The 18,417-nt window shown below is 33.9% G+C and overlaps 1 long non-coding RNA gene and 1 other non-coding gene across 2 annotated transcripts in view; both read left to right on the top strand.

Moving 5' to 3' along the window:
* Positions 1-18,417, top strand: part of LOC102122603 (uncharacterized) — a 514,820-nt gene that overhangs the window by 421,484 nt on the left and 74,919 nt on the right. The window lies entirely within an intron of this gene.
* Positions 2,868-2,969, top strand: LOC123569953 (U6 spliceosomal RNA). Its single transcript, XR_006693823.1, has one exon. It is a non-coding gene; the product is annotated as a U6 spliceosomal RNA (small nuclear RNA).

Genomic DNA, 18,417 nt, shown 5'->3' with positions numbered 1-18,417 from the left:
GTAATTAGCAAGAGAAATAAATAAAAAGCGTTCAAATAGGAAAAAAAAGAAAAAGAAGTGAAATTGTTGCTGTTTACCGTCAATATTTTCTTATATATGGAAAATCCTAGACTTCACCAAAAAAAAAACCCCTGTTGGAACTAATAAATGCATGCAATGCAGTTACAAGATGCAAATCAACACCCCGAAATCAGTTGTGTTCTATACTCTAATAATGAACAATTCAAAAAATTCCACATGTAATAACTATAAAATATTAAATACTTAGGAATAAATTTAACCAAGGGGTTAAAAAATAAGTAAACTAAAACCTATAAAAATTAATAGAATAAATTGAAAAGAGCATAAATAAAATAAAAAATAACCTGTGTTCATATACTGGGAGAATTAATAATGTGAAAATGTCCATACTACTCAAAGCAGTCCAAAGAGCATGGAGTCAGTGCAATCCCTAAATTTCATTTTTCTTCATAGAAATAGAAAAAGGAATCCTAAAATATGTATAGAACCACAAAATCCATGGATAGTCAATGTAGTCATGAACAAAAAGGACAAAGCTAAAGGTGTCACACTATCTGATTTCAAACTACAGATATAACTTGTTTGTTTGTTTGTTTTTTATACTTCACTTTATTGCACTTTGTGGATATTGCATTTTTTACGAATTGAAGGTTTGTGGCAGCATTGCATTGATCAAGTCTATAAACACCATTTTTTTTCCGACAACATGTGCTCACTTCAAGTCTCTGTGTCTGAATTTTTTTAGCAAAAAGTATTTTTTATGTTATACTTTTTAAAAGACATGATGCACGCTTAAGAGATTGTAGTTTAAATATAACTTTTATATGCACTCAGAAACCAAGAAATTCATTTGGCTTGCCTATTGTGATATTTGCTTTACTGCTGTGATCTGGATCCAAACCTGCAATATCTCCAAGGTATGCCTGTGTACTACAAAACTAATGTAATTAAAACTGCATGGTATTGTAATAAAAACAGATACATAAACCAACAGAATAGAGAGCCCAGAAATGATTTTTGACAAAGGAGCCAACAACATACAATAAGAACAGGACAGTCTTTTCAAAAAGTGTTGCTGGGATAATTGGATATCCACATTTAGAAGAATGAAATTGGAAGTTTATCTAACACCATACACAAAAATCTGCTCAAAATTTAATAAAGACTTACATGTAAGAGCAGAAACTGTAAAACTACCAGAAGAAAACACACACAACATTTTAGAAAAGCTATATGATCCCAGCACTTTGGGAGGCCGAGACGGGCGGATCACGAGGTCAGGAGATCGAGACCATCCTGGCTAACACGGTGAAACCCCTTCTCTACTAAAAAAAATACAAAAAAACTAGCCGGGCGAGGTGGCGGGCGCCTGTAGTCCCAGCTACTGAGGAGGCTGAGGCAGGAGAATGGCGTAAACCCGGGAGGCAGAGCTTGCAGTGAGCTGAGATCCGGCCACTGCACTCCAGCCTGGGCGACAGAGCGAGACTCCGTCTCAAAAAAAAAAAAAAAAAAAAAGAAAAAAAAGAAAAGCTATATGACATTGGCCTGAGCAATGATTTTTTTGGATTTGACCCCAAAAGCACAGGCAACAAAACAAAAATAAACAAATGGGATTACATCAAACTAAAAACTTCTGCACAGCAAAGGAATGCATTAGCAGTGTGCACACACAACCTGTGGATTGAGAGAAAATATTTATAAGCCCCACATCTGATAAGGGGTCTATATCCAAAATATATGAAGAACTCAAGCAACTCAATAGCAAGAAAACAAATAACTTGATTTAAAAAAATGGGCAAGGGACCTGGTTAGACTTTTTTAAAAATACATACAAATGGCCAACAGATGAATGAAAAATGTTCAACATTAATAATCATTAGAGATAATCATTAGGAAAATCCAAATGAATACCATAATGAAATATCACCTCACACCTGTCAGAATGGTTGGTGTCAAAAAGAGGAAAGTTAACTAGTGTTGGAGGATGTGGAGAGCAAGGTACACTTGTATATTGTTGGCGAGAATATTAATTAGTACAGCCACATGGAAAACTATACAGAGGTTCCTCAAAAAAACCTAAAATAGAACACCATGTGACTTAGCAATCCCATTTCTGGATATTTAAACAGGATATTTGAAATTAGTTTGTTGAAGAGATGTCTGCACTACCATGTTCTTTGCAGCAATTTTCATGATAGCCAACCTCAGCAGCCATTAACAGATAAGTACATAAAGAAAATGTGGTATATATACATAATAGAATACTCTTCAGCCTTAAAAAAAAAAAAGAAAAGAAAAAAAGAAGGAAATGTGATCATTTGTAACATGGATGGTATTGGAGAATATTATGCTAAGTGAAATAATCTAGGTACAGAAAAATAAATACCACTTGTTCTCACTTATATGTGGAATCTAAAACAATTGAACTCATAAAAACAGAGAGTAACGTATAAATTGCAGAGGCTAGAGGTGGAGAAATAAGGAGATGATGGTCAAAGGATACAAAAGCTTAGAAAGGAAGAATGAGGGTATTTTTTTTCTTCAGATCAATTCCAAAGCATGATGACTGAAGTTAATTACAGTGTATTGTCCATTTAAAAATGGTTAAAATAATAAATTTCAAATGTTCTCAACACAAAAATAGTAAGCATTTGACATTGTGGGTATGCTAATTAGTTCGATTTAATTATTTCACAACACATTTATAAATCCAGCATCACACTGTACCCCGTAAATATATATACTTATACCTTTCAATTTATAAGAAACATTTTAAATATTTAAAAGTTTGTCTAATGATCACTGAGACAAATAAGACCAAAAAAAAAAAAATCTTAAAATCATGCTTGCCTTGGTGGCACATACACTAAAATTGGAATGACTCAGAGAAGATTATCAGGGTCCTTGCAAAGAATGACATGAATGACATAAAACTTCAGGAAGCACTCTGTGTGCATTTTGTGAAACATGCTCTTGGAAATAATTGCTGAATTATAAATTTGAAAGGGATTCTGCAAGACATTCAACAGTGGATAACTACTTTTACTGGAAGTAGGTTAGCAATATTTAAAGTTAGAATTTTCATATATTAAAGTAATTTTTAAATTTCAAATTACAGATCTTATTTGTGAAAGTAGTCTATTTTACTTCCTTAACGCTACCCTCCCCAGTATGCTACTTTATTCTCATGCAGTGAATTTGGGAATGAATAATAATTGTATTTTAATATGATATAATTAAATGAAATATTGAGATATTATTTATAATCCACCAATGTATGTATACTTTACTTGAAATATCCAGAGAGAATTAAGAAATAAATTAGAGACAAGAAAAGGCATATTAATATTGTGGAAGTACCATATATTTTTAAAGTAAATTGTAATAAACTACAGTGTAAAACAATTTAAAAGATGTTTTGATAAGAACAGTTTATTTCTTAAATATTTTTCAGCTACTAAATCCATTTTTTCTCTCTATATATATGTTCACATTTAGATATGCAAACTTTTAAGTACCACTTTATGATTAATTAAAACATCTTTCCTACCTTTATAGTTATTTGAGCTTGAAAGTTCCCTTTTGAGAAAACGTCACTGAAAAGAGTTAAGGTGAAAGGAAAGAGTGAGAAGGAAAATGGTAATTTTAGGAATATCAGCTTTTAAAAAAAGTAAAGCATATTGAAATGCCAGTTTGGAAAAATATGTGCAGCATAGTAATTAGAGTAATAGAAGACAGTATGTGAAACGATATGTCTAAATTCAGACCTGACATATTGAATGCATATGCAACTTGATTTTGGAAAAAGCAATTGTTATTTGTTCTCATAAAATGGAGAACTATCATATAAAATTAAAATAGAACAAACAAATGAGGGGTAGAAATGCATCAATTTAACAAGTGTACATTTTATTTCAAAATTGAGCATTCTAGCAAGAAATGAAGGAGTAGCTTTATGAGAACAATATGCAAATTGAAATTCATATTGGAGTGATCTGCAATTAAAAGATACGTTGAAAGAAAGGCATTCTAGAATTAGTAGTTTTCATTGACAATATGCTCTGTTATAAAAAAGTCATAATTACATATGGATTATAGTCATGCGTAGCATAATGTCATTTCAGTCAGTGATAGAGCACATATATGAAGGTGGTCCCACTAGATTATACTTTTTCTATGTTTAGAAAAAGTCCATATATAGGTTTGGTGTAGCCTATATATACAGGTTTGTGTCCTACAAACAATAGACTATACCATATTTTGTAGGTGCGTAGCAGGCTATCCCATCAAGGTTTGTGTAAGTAAACTCTATGATGTTCACACAAAAATGAAATATCTAAGAACACATTTCTTGGATTTCATTCCTATTGTTAAGCACTTCATGATAGTATATTTCTTAAGTATCATGTGAGAAATTAAAAAAAAATTTTTTATTTTTTGTGCCTAATTTGATCTGCACCCAAAATAATCTTGGCATTCATGATTATAAAGCACTGAAAACATGTTAGTAAAATTAAGGTTACTTTATAATAATGGAGGGAAGTGGACTTACTCCATTTATACCTCAAAATTTCAAATGTAAAATATTCCATTTTTAATGCAAATTTTTTTTACAGTTTTTAAGTTGATTTCAGTTTTTAAAAAACCCATTATAATAGAAACTGCTCATTCATTCAAAATTATTTTGTGTTTTTCCCTCACTATTGTCATTTGTTTCATTCAAATAAAAATGTTAGCAATTTAACTTATTAATTGATAGTATCTGGTAAGTCCATGTGTTCTTCTTATGATAGATATGTTTACTCATCTTTCTACCATAAATAGTTCTAACTTTCTCATGCACAATTCTATTGGGGGTCACATTTTTTATTATATATTGCCCTGCATCCTCTTGGTTAATACTGAAGAATCCAGAACAAGTGCTTGGCTCAGGGGCAATGAATCCAGAGCCAGGCCAGGTGTTTTTGAAATAAAAGATAAACAAAAACATTACTCTTATGAAATTTGAACTAATTAAACCCGAACGCTGAAAGAATAAGTTAATTACATAAGAATATCAGGTGAATGGTCACGAAGAAGACTTAGGATAAAAATGTACTCAATGGAACATGTTTAAAGTCAACATTATGTTGAAAAGGAATTAATTTTAAGCAGGAAGATGGTGGTAGAGAAAGGTGTAAAGTCAAGTCACAGATAGATACGCCTTGAGAGGGAAAAGACTGCACAGTCTTATTGGTTCTGGATGACTTTAATGTCTATTTTACATTTTTGTTCAAAATAAAATTCTTCCCTTGGATGGGTGTATCTTCTTTAACAGAATTCTGCTGTCCCAGATCGAAAGAACGCAGAGAGTAACTTTTAAAACCATATAGGGGAGAAAGTTTCCTTATTCCAACAAAAATTTTCTAAATGATTTTTCTAAGATCTCCTTTCGTTCACAAGTCAGCAAACTGGGCTCCAGAATTATTTGATGCAATGGATATGCAAATAGAATCATGTTGTGTCTGTTTCTTAGGTTGAGAATTCTTACAGTTAGCAGAATTATCCTCATAATTTCACCTTAACTAACCCAATTTTTTATGGCTGAATCCTCTAAATAATCTAGGACGTCAGTCTCCATAAATATATACTCAGGGAAAATAAGTAGTAATTTGCGATCATATATTAAAATAAAAACATCTTAATGAGACAAATTATAAAGATAATTGGTAACACAAAAAGACAAACTTGAATACTGACTGCCCTAGTCATCAGGGCACTTTACCCACTTTAAATTCACTTCAAGGGCCTCTCCTTCCCCACTCCCCAGGTTTCAAAGCTTAGAAATAGGAACTAGAAGCCTCATTGTGACATTTATGTATTATTAAATGATAATACTTAATTCATTTCTTTTTCACCAGCTTAATTGTTACAGATATTCATTATGCAGAAATCTTAGCCCCATTGACTCTTTAGTGGGTAAAGCTATTATGCTTATTCCAATATACTTAGCAATCTGTTGCATTTTATTCTTTCTTCATGATAGCGAATGTTGAATAAAATTGAAATGTTTTAATTTATTATTTCAATCTAGAATTCAAAAATATTTTTAATAGAGTAAAAGGGCACCCATATGACAAGATCAACATATTATAAGGGAGTAGCTATCTAGTCCAGGTCCCCAGAGGGACAAAAATTCAAAATGAGTTCACGTTTTTTTTTTTTTTTTCAATTATCCTCTTCTGTTTAGATTTTAAATTTCTGAGTGGCTTGTACTAATCTATATTCAACACTATTTTGTTGGAGTATAAGGGCAATGGTTGTGTGTTAAAATTCACTTGGGAAAGAACAAGATCTACAAAGAAACTTTTTTAAAAAATAGAGGAAAACAATATTTATTGTAAAAGCTACTTTTTAGGCCTCTTTGCTTTGTCCTTGGAAGAATTTTAACTGAAAAGAAAAAACAATTATACCTTTTTGCTATTCTCTTGAGTCCTGTGACAAGATGAGCTCTGGGAAGTCTGGGGGCCGACTTGAATATGAGGCTACAAGGAGGAAAGTAGGTCAAATTCAACCTCCAGAAGCTTCTCTGCTGCATTGACTACCTGAGAGACGGTCAGATTGTTTTGTGTCTTTTTGGGGTTAAAAACCCTGCCACCTTTGCCCTTGAATATGGCTGTTCCATGTCTGTGTTTGACCCTTAGGGTTTCATTGTGCTTTCTGGACTATAGAAAATCAATTCAGAATCCCCAAGTGAATTATGATTATAAGTAATAATTTTATAAAATTATTATTTTGCTACAGTTGAGAATAAAAAATCTGTGATGCATATTTGGCATTTTCAAAGACACTTAATAAAGTATTGCTGCAGTACTTCTTGTTGATACTATTGATAGCAAGGTTGCAAGCATGCCAGCTCTCAGTTATTTAAGTCAGTGGGTAACTGTCAATGAGCAAAGCGTACTCCAATTGTCACAGTTTCCTCTTTCAACTCAACTAATGTCAGAAGCAATTCCTGGAAATAAATTTGAACTATTGCTTTTATTTTTATTTTATTTACTCTTAATACAACCTGATGTAGCTGCCACAGTGAACTTGGACTTGCAAAAATCATAAATGATTTTTATGTTATGAAAGCCAGTGGGTATTTTTGGTGTTGTTATCTTGCTAACCTCTCTTCATTCATTCACTTAATGAAGTATTGAACTCTTGCCAGGCTCTTGGAAAACAGAGTTGCAGAAGACAGAGATCACGTTTTTATGATACTGACAATTGACAGCGAACAAATTATACAGATGCTAAATGTGAGAAGCTGTCAAGTGATTGAGCAGCAATCTCTAGTTTTTATTGTTGTTGTTGTTGTTCTTTGAGATAGAGTTTTGCTCTTGTTGCCCAGGCTGGAGTGCAATGGCACAATCTCGGCTCACTGCAACCTCTGCCTCCCGGGTTCAAATGATTCTCCTGCCTCAGCCTCCCAAATATCTGGGATTACAGGCATACACCACCATGCCCAGCTAATTTTGTATTTTTAGCAGAGATGGGGTTTCTCCATGTTGGTCAGGCTCGTCTTGAACTCCCAACCTCAGGTGATCAGCCTGCCTTGGCCTCCCAAAGTGCTGGGATTACACGTGTGAGCCACTGCACCTGGCCTGGCCATGTTGCTCTAGTTTTGAAGTTAGAAACGGTGTCCCAGTGGGAGCAATTTTTAGTTAGGCTCTAAGTGTAAGTAAAGATTTGATTTGTAAAGTGGGAATAAGCAAGGATTTTTTTTTTTAACATGGGAAAAGCAAGTTCCACCTCCTCACCTTTCTTTCAGTTAACACCTACTCATCTAGCAATAGCACTAAATCTAGTGAGAAATAATAAGGCTTTAGAATCAGGGATTGAAAAGAATGAATGTATTCCATTGTATTAAGAATGAAGATTCAGAAGGACTTAGTGATTGGGTGGATGTGAAATGAGGGAGAGGTTGAAGTTAAGAAAGTCTCAACATTCTGGTTGGGTCACTAAGTTGGTGGCGGTGCCCTTTACTAAATCTGGGAGCACTGGAAGAGGAATAGGTTTGCAGAGCGCTCAGGAAGCCAATTTTGCATGTGTTGAGATTGAGAGGCATGGGACATAAACTAGTGGCAGTGATAGGTAGGCAAATATATGGTGCTCCGGAAAAGAGGCTGGAGACACAGATAGGTATCTTACCCTGAAAACATCCCAAAGTCAACTCATCATCACACAAAACGGTATGTGATCTGGATTTTCCTACAGCCTTGTGATCATGGGCCCTGCATCCACTTTGCCATCAAAGCCAGAAGCCTGAGATTTACACTTACACCTCATACTTTCTCATTCTCCTAGTCTTATCCACCACTGTGCCCCTCCAACTCTCGTTTTTAAATTTCTTTTGAAACCACCCCCTCAGCCTCACCCTTTTATTTCATTCTTTACTTCCTCAAACTCCCTCTCTCCCTGGGAATTGAAATATCCTGCTAATTAAAGTTGTTTCCTCAGCAGCACCATGTCCTTAAAATGAACATTTATATTGCTGCCAGCATGAGCCATTTAAAATAGAAACATTTTTGTTTCCCTTTTTCTCTTCTTCCCAGTGTCAACTTCTAATAGGGTTCTGTATGCATTTTGATTTTACCATTTCAGTTCTTTATCTCTCATTTTCCCTTTTTCCAGAATACATATGGGCATAATTTCTCTTCAATTCTTTTTTCATTTGCCAATTGTTTTGCTTACCAGCTAGCCAAAATACATGTAAATGCATTATAAAGGCAATAGAGAAGAATAAGACAATGGGTAACAACATGGCCTGTAGAGAGTGAGTGCTTAGATTCAGGCAGCAGCACCAATATTAACCCAAGAATTGCCCAAGCCTGGTGTCCTTGGGCAATTTACTTAACCTGCCCAGTGTTTCTTTGTCTTCACGTTATAGAATAGGGATAATGATAGTAAGTATTTCCTAGTGTTATTTCAAGGATTTGATTATCTAATACTTTAAAGTGCTTTAGTATATTTTAATGGTAACTGAAACAAAGAAAGCATTGTATGTTCCTATTAACCATATGAAGCATTATTTTGGGATACTAATGAACAGAGGGGTACATATAATATTAATTTACTAAATTAACTAAGTTTTTGCGATAGTCAAGATTTATCAAATACCTGGTGTGTTTCTGGCATTGTCCTAATACCGGTTATGTGGTAACAAACATACAAATCATGGTTCCTTTCCTCGGGAAACTTATCACCTAAAGGAAGAAATACACATTACACATTAGTGAGGAGTGATACATTTATCAACACCTAACCATTATGCAACTACCACATATTTAATATTTTTAAAATAAGATTTCTATTTTTTCCCTAAACCTACTTTCCTTTGCTTCATGTTTTTCATAATGGAAATGTGTATTCATTCTGTTTATTCAGAAAGAGTACTGCCCTCCACTCCTTGCCCTAACTTTTATTCAACAAGTACTTATAGGGTGCATTGTATGATGATGTAACATTGAATGTGATGGACACAACTTTCCCCTGGCTAGATCCTATGTTATCCTATTGTGAATATCTTATAATTCATGGGCAACTTCCTCAAGGAGGTAGTGGTCTTGTTGGTGGAAATGGTCATACATTTCTAAAATATTTCATGAAATAGTCAAATCATGCAATGAAACAATTTAAGAGCTGCTGTGAGGCAGCATGCGCCTCTAAAGTGAAGGAAACAGGGATGCAGAGATTAAGGAGGTCATCTTAGCAAGGAATTGTCACTGAAGCATTTTCTGTTAGAGATAGGATTTGAGAGGGTTGGTATTTCTTCCTTACCTTATGTATTACAGAGAGGTCATTAAATCAAATTCATTATTTTCTCATTGCAGCTGATTATTTTCCTTTATTGTCTGGTCAAATGCCTGAATGTTGGGACTCTGTCTCAGCCCCCGTGTGGAGGGTGAGGTCCTGGAAGTAGAAAATAACAAGAAAGAAGACACCCAGTTTATAAAATAATTAGCATGTGCCTAGTCACTTCACAGGGGATTCTAACCCATCTTAACCTATGCTAACCCCTAAACCAGTTTTCATTATGTTTTTATAATTTATCCATTTTATTTAGACTGTGTCTGTATAAATTATGAAAAATGACTGAGACGGCTGGTGGATTTTCTAGGACTTTCACAGTCCTGGAAAAAATAAAGCATAAGCTAGTTTGGTTTGTAAGTGGAATTGATGGGAGAAAATCTGGGTAACCCATTAGAAAAGTAGGATTATACTCACAATCGCCTCTTCCCCAAACCTAAGTTGGCTTTACCTGTTGACTCCATGTTTACCTCCACTAATTCTTGTTCCCATTATCTATATCGATATATTTATCTATTCCCTTGCCCAATTGACAAACGCTTTAGCTCAACCTCTGCTGGCAAACTTGTTTTATGAGAGATCTTAGTCATTTGTCTAAGTTCTGCCTGCTCTATGACCCTGGCTTTCCAGACAAAATTTGGTTTCCTATTAACATAATTCCCTAATCTGACACACAGTCATTTAATGAAAGGAAAATATCTTAATTAAAACGTATGATTAGCTTTGTCAATTCAAATGAAAATGACTCTCTAATTTAGACATAGGCATAGAATTTTAAAGTTAGAAGAGGCTTTAAAGATCACCTAGTAAATGAATGGTTTTGGTAATTATTCTCCCCTGCTGTGTGCATTAGCATCTGCCCTGCATTTTGGGCTGTCAAATAGATACTTTAAAAAGAGAAAATATGGACTTAGAAATATGGAAAGTTTCTTATAGTTGGACTTTTTAACAATCTTGCTAAAGTCCTCTGACCCTATAGTTCATGACATAATTATTTATTAGGCTTGGGATAGAATCATTTATGGCTTAGAGTAGATAATAAAAGAGTAGATAATAAAAGGGATTACTACACAGGCAGTTTCTCCCTTAAACTCACAGTTTTTGTAATCTCTTTCCCTATGGTAACAGAGCAATTACTTTCCAGCATGTTGATTCTTTTGTACTTTAAATATAGATAAATGTAATCATGCTGAAAACCTGGGGGTTAGCTAGTGCTCCTGAATTGAAATCCCAAACTGCAGAAAATCATTGCTTTAAGCTGGTTACAACGGTAACCAGTTCTCAGGCAAATCCATAACTACCACAGTTGTGAAGAACAAAGTTTCATATGCCTGAATCTTAATTAAAACATTATTTCCAGAAAATGGAATAATTTTGATTTGTTTATGTATGTTATGTTTTAGAAATTACAGCTTGATTGACATAAAAATAAAGTTTATGAAAAAATGTACTGGCTTGAGATGGGGAAGGAGGAAAGCAGTACAATGGAGAAGAATCTCTGGAATTTTGTAAAAGAACAAATCAACTAAACACATCATAGATAGAAATAAAATTACAGCAGAGAGACTGTGTTTAAAACTAATATTGCCCAAGTACCCAATGGGCTTAGGGAATTTAAATTTGGGGTTTCACGTGAAACAAGTCTACCTTAATGATTAAAACAACTGACTGAAGAAATTTCTAGAAGAATGGGGCATAAACTTGTCCTAAATGATAGTGAATCCCATCAAACATGGAAAGTTTATTGAAAACACCATGAGAATTGGTGTGCTTTAGATGAATTACTTTATTTTTATTAGTTCCCACATAGTTCACAAAACATTCTGAGTATGTAGTAACTGGTGTAATTTATGTTAAAAAAAAATTTGTGTCAGGAGTGTATGTTTAGTATCATTATTGAAATAAACTCTGGATTTATTGTCACTTAGGAAGACTGGAGAGCAAATAGCTAAAATATTTGAAGATTTTTCTTCCCATCTTTTTAAGAATAATTTTAAACATATCATTTGCAGTTGTTATAGTCTTTAATTCTCTCATCTGAATGGTAGAACATAGGTCATAAGTATCCTTTCAAAATTAAAGGGAATAAAGCAAGAAAATGTCTTTCCTAAAACAGGAAATATGAAGCATTGTGAACACTGCTCTTCAGGAATGGCAGATATGACATTTTGAGACAATCTAATTTCTGCTGCTCAGCTCTAAAATTAAAAAGCAGTTATTGATGATGGAGTAGGTGGTTAACTTGGTAACATACATTATTATCTATTTTTAAAATTTGCAAATGCTGTTTCTTGTAATAGACTAATGCTTTCATCCAATAGTTAAAGTAGTATTTTCGAACTAAATGTTCAATCATTAACTGCATAGTCACCTTCATCTTTACATTTGGAGGTCCTTGATACACACTGATATAAGTATTAATTTGAGTCCTATTGTGCAGAGAAGTAGAAATAAGACTAAAAAATATGTTTAAGACATCATTAAAAGCCTCAATTGTGTGAACCCCAATTGTGTGAAACAAGTCTTGGTTAATTTAGAAAGTTTATTTTGCCAAGGTTGAGGATGCGCACCCATGACACAGCTTCAGGAGATCCTGATGACATGTGCCCAAGGTGGTCAAGGCCCAGCTTGGTTTTATACAGTTTAGGGAGATATTAGTCATCAATCAATATATGTAAGCTATACATTGGTTCCATCCAGAAAGGCAGGACAACTCAAAGTAGGGAGGGGGCTTCCAGGTCACAGATAGGTGAGAGACAAAAGGTTGCATTCTTTTGAGTATCTGATTAGTCTTTTCAAAGGATGCAATAAGATATTCATCTATCTGATGAACAGAGGGATGGCTGAATAGAATGGGAGGCAGGTTTGCCCTAAGCAGTTCCCAGCTTGACATTTCCCTTTAGCTTAGTGATTTGGGAGCCCCAGAATTTATTTTCCTTTCACGGTTTTCCTTTTTCTTTTTTTTTTTTTTCTTTTTTGAGATGGAGTCTCGCTTTGTTGCCCAGGCTGGAGTACAGTTGCACAATCTTGGCTCACGGCAATCTCTGCCTCCCAGATTCCAGTGATTCTCCTGCCTCGGTCTCCTGAGTAACTGGGACTACAGGCACGTGCCACCATGCTGAGCTAATTTTTTTAAAATGATTTTTGTTAGTAGTAGTAGAGATGAGGTTTCACCATGTTGGCCAGGCTGGTCTTGAATGGTTGACCTCAGGTGATCCATCCACCTCTGCCTCCCAAAGTGCTAAGATTACAGGCATGAGACACCAGGCCCAGCCCCCTTTTCTTTTTAAACTCTTTTGTACAAAGCATTTTTAGCAAAAAGTGAGTCTCTGGTTTCAGGTTTTGTCTGATCTCTCCTGGCTAGGATGGTTTATTCCTAGACAGGTAGGTCTCGAGTTATTAGGAAAGCTTATTTTTAGCAGGTTGTGAACTCTCATCTCCTGTGAAGAGAAAATGGAAGAAGGTAGGAAAAACAACAACAAATAAAATAACAATCATGGGAAATAGATATAGGCCACATTTCTCTGAAGTTCATACATCAGCAGGCAGGTATGAAAGTAACTTACGCATGTAAATAGGTTGCTGTTATTTTCTTCTGAAGTTTAAGTTGTCCAGCTTCAGTTTGGACTTTAAAAAAGCCTAGCTAAGTTTTCAGTGATTTCAAATTAGGAAAAATCGAGGTTGGGGGAAGGAAAGACAGAACAACAACAAAAAAAATTGAAAACATTATTTTGGAGACATGTAGCCAGGGAAAATTACAATTTAGTCCAAATGGTAGAAAATAATAAACATTGAAAAACTTTAGGCAAGGTTAGACTCTAACAACAGGTATATTACAGTTTTAAAACATAATTTTTCTCCCTCCAATTTCCCATTTTTACTAAAGACAAATCATGGTAGGACCAATTTGCTTTATTATACTTGGCAGATTATTTGTGTAAAGTGCAGGAAAAAACATTATTTTTCACATAGGCTTTTAAAATTGGTAATCTCAGATAAGACTTTTTTAAAGCCAAGCCCAGTCATGGATTTGTAACATCAAACACCTATGAGTTAGTGAATTCATCTTCTCTTGAAGTCACAAGATACAGTTGGGGCTTCTCAACCTGTTAGAAAGTGATATTCTTTACTCACAACAGGTCAGGAACCCTGTGCAGGGACTGTGTAGACAAGGTATGAGGACAGTTTTCCCAAGGGGCTTTTATTGACTCCGTAAGTCAAGTTTGATTCCTTAAAGGAAAGCACACCATTCCAGTCAAAGCCTTGGTAAAATAACCAGTTTCTCCAATTGTGTCCCATTACAAATGAAAATAGATTCTCATTGCACTTATATAAATAACTATATTGCCATAAGTTAAGAATACTCACAAATAGTTTCCAAATTCTGGACAAATCAGGTAGAAAGAAACAAATATGCTCCAAATTTTGTCCACAGGAGTATACTTTATTTAATTGTTAAAAGCTGTCAATAGCTCAAAAGAAAAGTTTCCTTGACTTTGAAAAAGAAAACAAAGGATCAGCAACATTTTAAGCAAAAGGACAACAATGTCACTTCAGTCTTCTATTAGTTCAGTCCATACAGTTAATTCTTGTTCAGCTTGACATTCATGAACATTTCAGCTCTCCATAAGTCCTGAAAGTTTTTCCTGTGTTCTGATCTGCAAGGTTATCTGCAAGGTTATCAGAGAGACCTACATTCGAGAGAACCTGTTAGAGTTTTACAGCTGATCGTAAAACCACATTCTAAAGAAGACCAAAACAATTGTTCATGCATGACAAAAAGTTTTAGGGCAGCCATAGTCAGAGATACTATTGACAAAGAAATTTGTTACCTCTGTGGTACACAATAATTTAACATATCAATTATAAATATTATTGATAACATACACTAAGTCATATCAGAATTATAAGAGTTTCCCATAATTTTGGAACACATACGAATAACATATTTTTACAAATACAACCCAAAGAAAGTCAAACACCATTTCACATTTGACAATGCTTCCCATTTAATTTTTATACCAAATAGCCAAATATGTCATTTTTGAACTTTAGGGAATCTAATATCTTAAAGGATTAATTAGGTCAGAAAAGACATAATTTATAATTTGATTTTGGAAAGTTTGTCAAGTATCAAAGGTTTAAAACACTTGATATCACAAAATAGGATTACAGGTCATTGTCAAATAAGTCATTCATTTAACCAAAGTGATAACTCAAGGATTTCAAAAATAGGCAAAAACCTTCATCTTTGAGAGAGGACACTTAATTTTCAAAATGATAAGCCCTAATAAAAACAGCATGAAGTCAACTGAATTTGTTTTTTAAAATTTTAGAAGCAATCTGTAAAATTTTAATCTTGACCATAAGATGTAACTTCCATAAGCCTTTCCTAATCTTTATAATCTTTATTAGGGAGTTGGTTAATGCTTAAGAAAATCTTCTTAATCTGACACAGGGGCCCATATGCTGGTCTTGCATCAGTGTGCCTTTTATATTAATGATTAAATTATAGAGAAACAGAATTTATTTTATCTTTCAAAATCAGCCCTTACAATCTCATGTGGCCACCTCTTCAACGATAGTCCCTGAGCCCTGAGGAACTGAATAGCTTTAATTTGTGGTCCTGTGTCTCAGGAACACAGTTTATTTTGATTGACATCTTCTACTGGGCTTGAAAATGAGGCTTCAATTGCTGTCAGTGTTCAAGATTTAGCAGGACTTGGTGTCCTTTTTGGATCCAGGAGCCAATGCTCTGTAACTAAATCTCACAAGGACTTTAAAAGTACATATAAAAAATACACAGATGTAATCATCTTAATTTTTTTAAAATTCAGTTTTCTTCTGAGCAAACCAAAACTTTATAATAATGGCATAGGACTTATTCAATAAAACATAAAATCTGTTAGGCCAGTTACCAAAAGGCAAAAGAAAAGACATTCTGCAGTGCACAGAATATTATGTTGGAAGAAAATATTTTCTTTAGACCCTTAAGTAAACATCGTTAGCATCAGGCCACAGCAAACAGAACCTGAGGGGAAAAAAAACTTATATGAGTTGAAAATGACTTGAAGGAGAGTGTTTGTGCCTTTTAAAAGGTGAGAGAAAATAGAAAATGGTGAGATGTAATAGTTGAACTTTGGATTAAAAATTTTTTAAATTTCTTATAATTTATTAAGAGGAAATCACTCTCTCCCTCAAGAAAATTTTATTGTTCTAATCAATTATTTAGTGTAGGTGTTTTTTTTACATCAAACTCGATCTCTAGAAAGACCATTATAATTTTCCTTTAATTATAGACAACTTGATTATACAAAAGTTTTTGGTTTTTTAAAATAAATCCTCTTGTTGTGACTTTTATAGACCATTAATGACATGCTTGGACTTTCTGGTTTATCCTGAACATCCCTCTTTCTTAAACAACCAGTCATTTTATTATAAGACTAAATTTACCATGCAAGATTCTTTCTCATATTTCTGTTTAAGCTTTCTTACCAAAAAAATACCTCTTTATTTACACAACTTTCTTTATATCTCTCTTATTTCCTGGTTCCTTTTATAATGTTTTATCTAATTAGCCTTTTCAAAGGAGGCAATCAGATATGCATCTATCTCAGTAAGCAAAGGGATGACTTTGAATAGAGTGGGAGCAGGTTTGCCCTAAGCAGTTCCCAGCATGGCTTTTCACTTCAGCTTAGTGATTTTGGGACCCCAAGATTTATTTTCCTTTCAAAATTGGGTTAATAAGGCCATATTTTTATCATTTACTTAATGCTGACCCAGAAGTAATATTTTAGCAAATGGATGATATAATCAGTGTCATCACTGAAAGATCATTCAAATGTCTGAGAAAGACCAGCTGGGGCAAGATGGGAAAAAGGTAAGTTACATAGAAAGCTATTGTGATAATCTACATAAAAAAATTTGTGGGGCCAGAGCAAAAATGCATTATGATGGAGAGAATAATACAGATTAAATTAATGGTTAGCAATTAGAATTGTAGACTTTGCCAATGATTTGATATGGGGGTGAGAGAGAGAGAGAGACTGAGAAAAAAAGATTCTAAAATAATGATCACATTTGTGTATTGGGTAATGGGTGAATAATTATTATTTTTTTCTCAGGTGTGAATACAAAATAGAATATCTTTGAGAAGGGAAGATTTTGAGTTGAGTTTTGAAGATGTAGAGCCTGAGATGAGTTTGTTTGTGTGTGTATGTGTGTGTGTGTGTGTGTGTGTGTGTATGTGTGTTGGGGGGCAGGCATTGGTGAGCAGGTTGAGTTGAGACCTTCTATTATTTAGCTGGTAAAATAACATGTGTAGTTGCAGTAGCCCAGGGAAAGAAGATGGAAGAGTAGACTACTGGGGATGAAATTCTCAGAAACATGGCCTTTAGGTTCAGAACAGATGCTCAGGAGGATGAATGAAAAGAAAGTGCAGAAAAAAAGGAGGAAAGTTAACAAAGACTGATGTTCAGGTAGCAAACTTTCAATAGTAGTCTTTAAAAAAATAAAATGGTGAATAGCATCAGATACAAAGCAAAGAGGAAACTGAGGATGAACAGATGATACCTCATTTGTAAATTAAGATACCATTAGTATTCTTAATCCATAATATTATTAGGGAAGAGATAAACAAGCTTAGAAATATTTTAATATTAAAAGTTAATTTCTAGAGCTAGAGTTGTATAGAACAGAGGGCTTCAAATTTTGACCACAAACAAACGAGTTAACAACAACAAAAGAGTCCACTACTTGTATAAGTAAAACTATCTATTTATAAATTATATACATTTAGTATTCAACTAACATATCAACTACTTTATAAACCATGTAACATGATTAGGAATTTTGAAGCTCACTGAATAAAGCAGAGATAAATAAAATATTAAAAATAATTATATCTCAGCTGATACCATGATTTTGTAAACATGTTGTTCTCAGTAAATAAAACAAAAATGTAAGAGGGAATAAAAACACAATCTTTAACAATCCTCGCTGATAAGAGAAAAATACTAATTGGTAAGAAGACCTTGCCAAAAAGTCAACCAGGAAGTTTTGTTTCCTTCAAGATTAACTCAAAGTTTATGAGCATCCTTCTCTAATGAGAAGCTGTTAGTCTGAATAACAAAAGAAGCCAGTAGTTTATTTTAAAAGGGAGGAAGATTCCTGCTGTGGTTTATTATTCATATTATTTTGATCAAAACAGCTACTGTTTATCACTTAAGGGGAAGGAGATTTCTAAAGTGAATTCTCATCCTAAGAGGGGAAAAAAATCCCATTACAATTATCTCACTACTTCCAAGCATCTCCTCATGTCCCGAGGATAAAGAAAGGAAAACAATTTCAAAAGCTTTCAAAGGCAAGCAGATCATCCTGATAATACAGTAGACAAGAGTACTGTAAATTCTCTGAACATCATCCACTTCCAGATGGCATTACAGTAATTTCATTTAAGCAATTTGCTCTTAGGATTAGTTTATTTTTGCATAGATTATTTGAAAATCTTTTCAAGAAATATGCCTCCTTTTAAGAATAGAGATTGATTTGCATTTGCCATAT

Source organism: Macaca fascicularis, chromosome 17, assembly GCF_037993035.2.
Source record: "Macaca fascicularis isolate 582-1 chromosome 17, T2T-MFA8v1.1".
NCBI classification, from domain to species: domain Eukaryota; kingdom Metazoa; phylum Chordata; class Mammalia; order Primates; family Cercopithecidae; genus Macaca; species Macaca fascicularis.
Note: the sequence above shows the minus strand (reverse complement) of the source record. Positions and strands in the feature narration are given on the sequence as shown.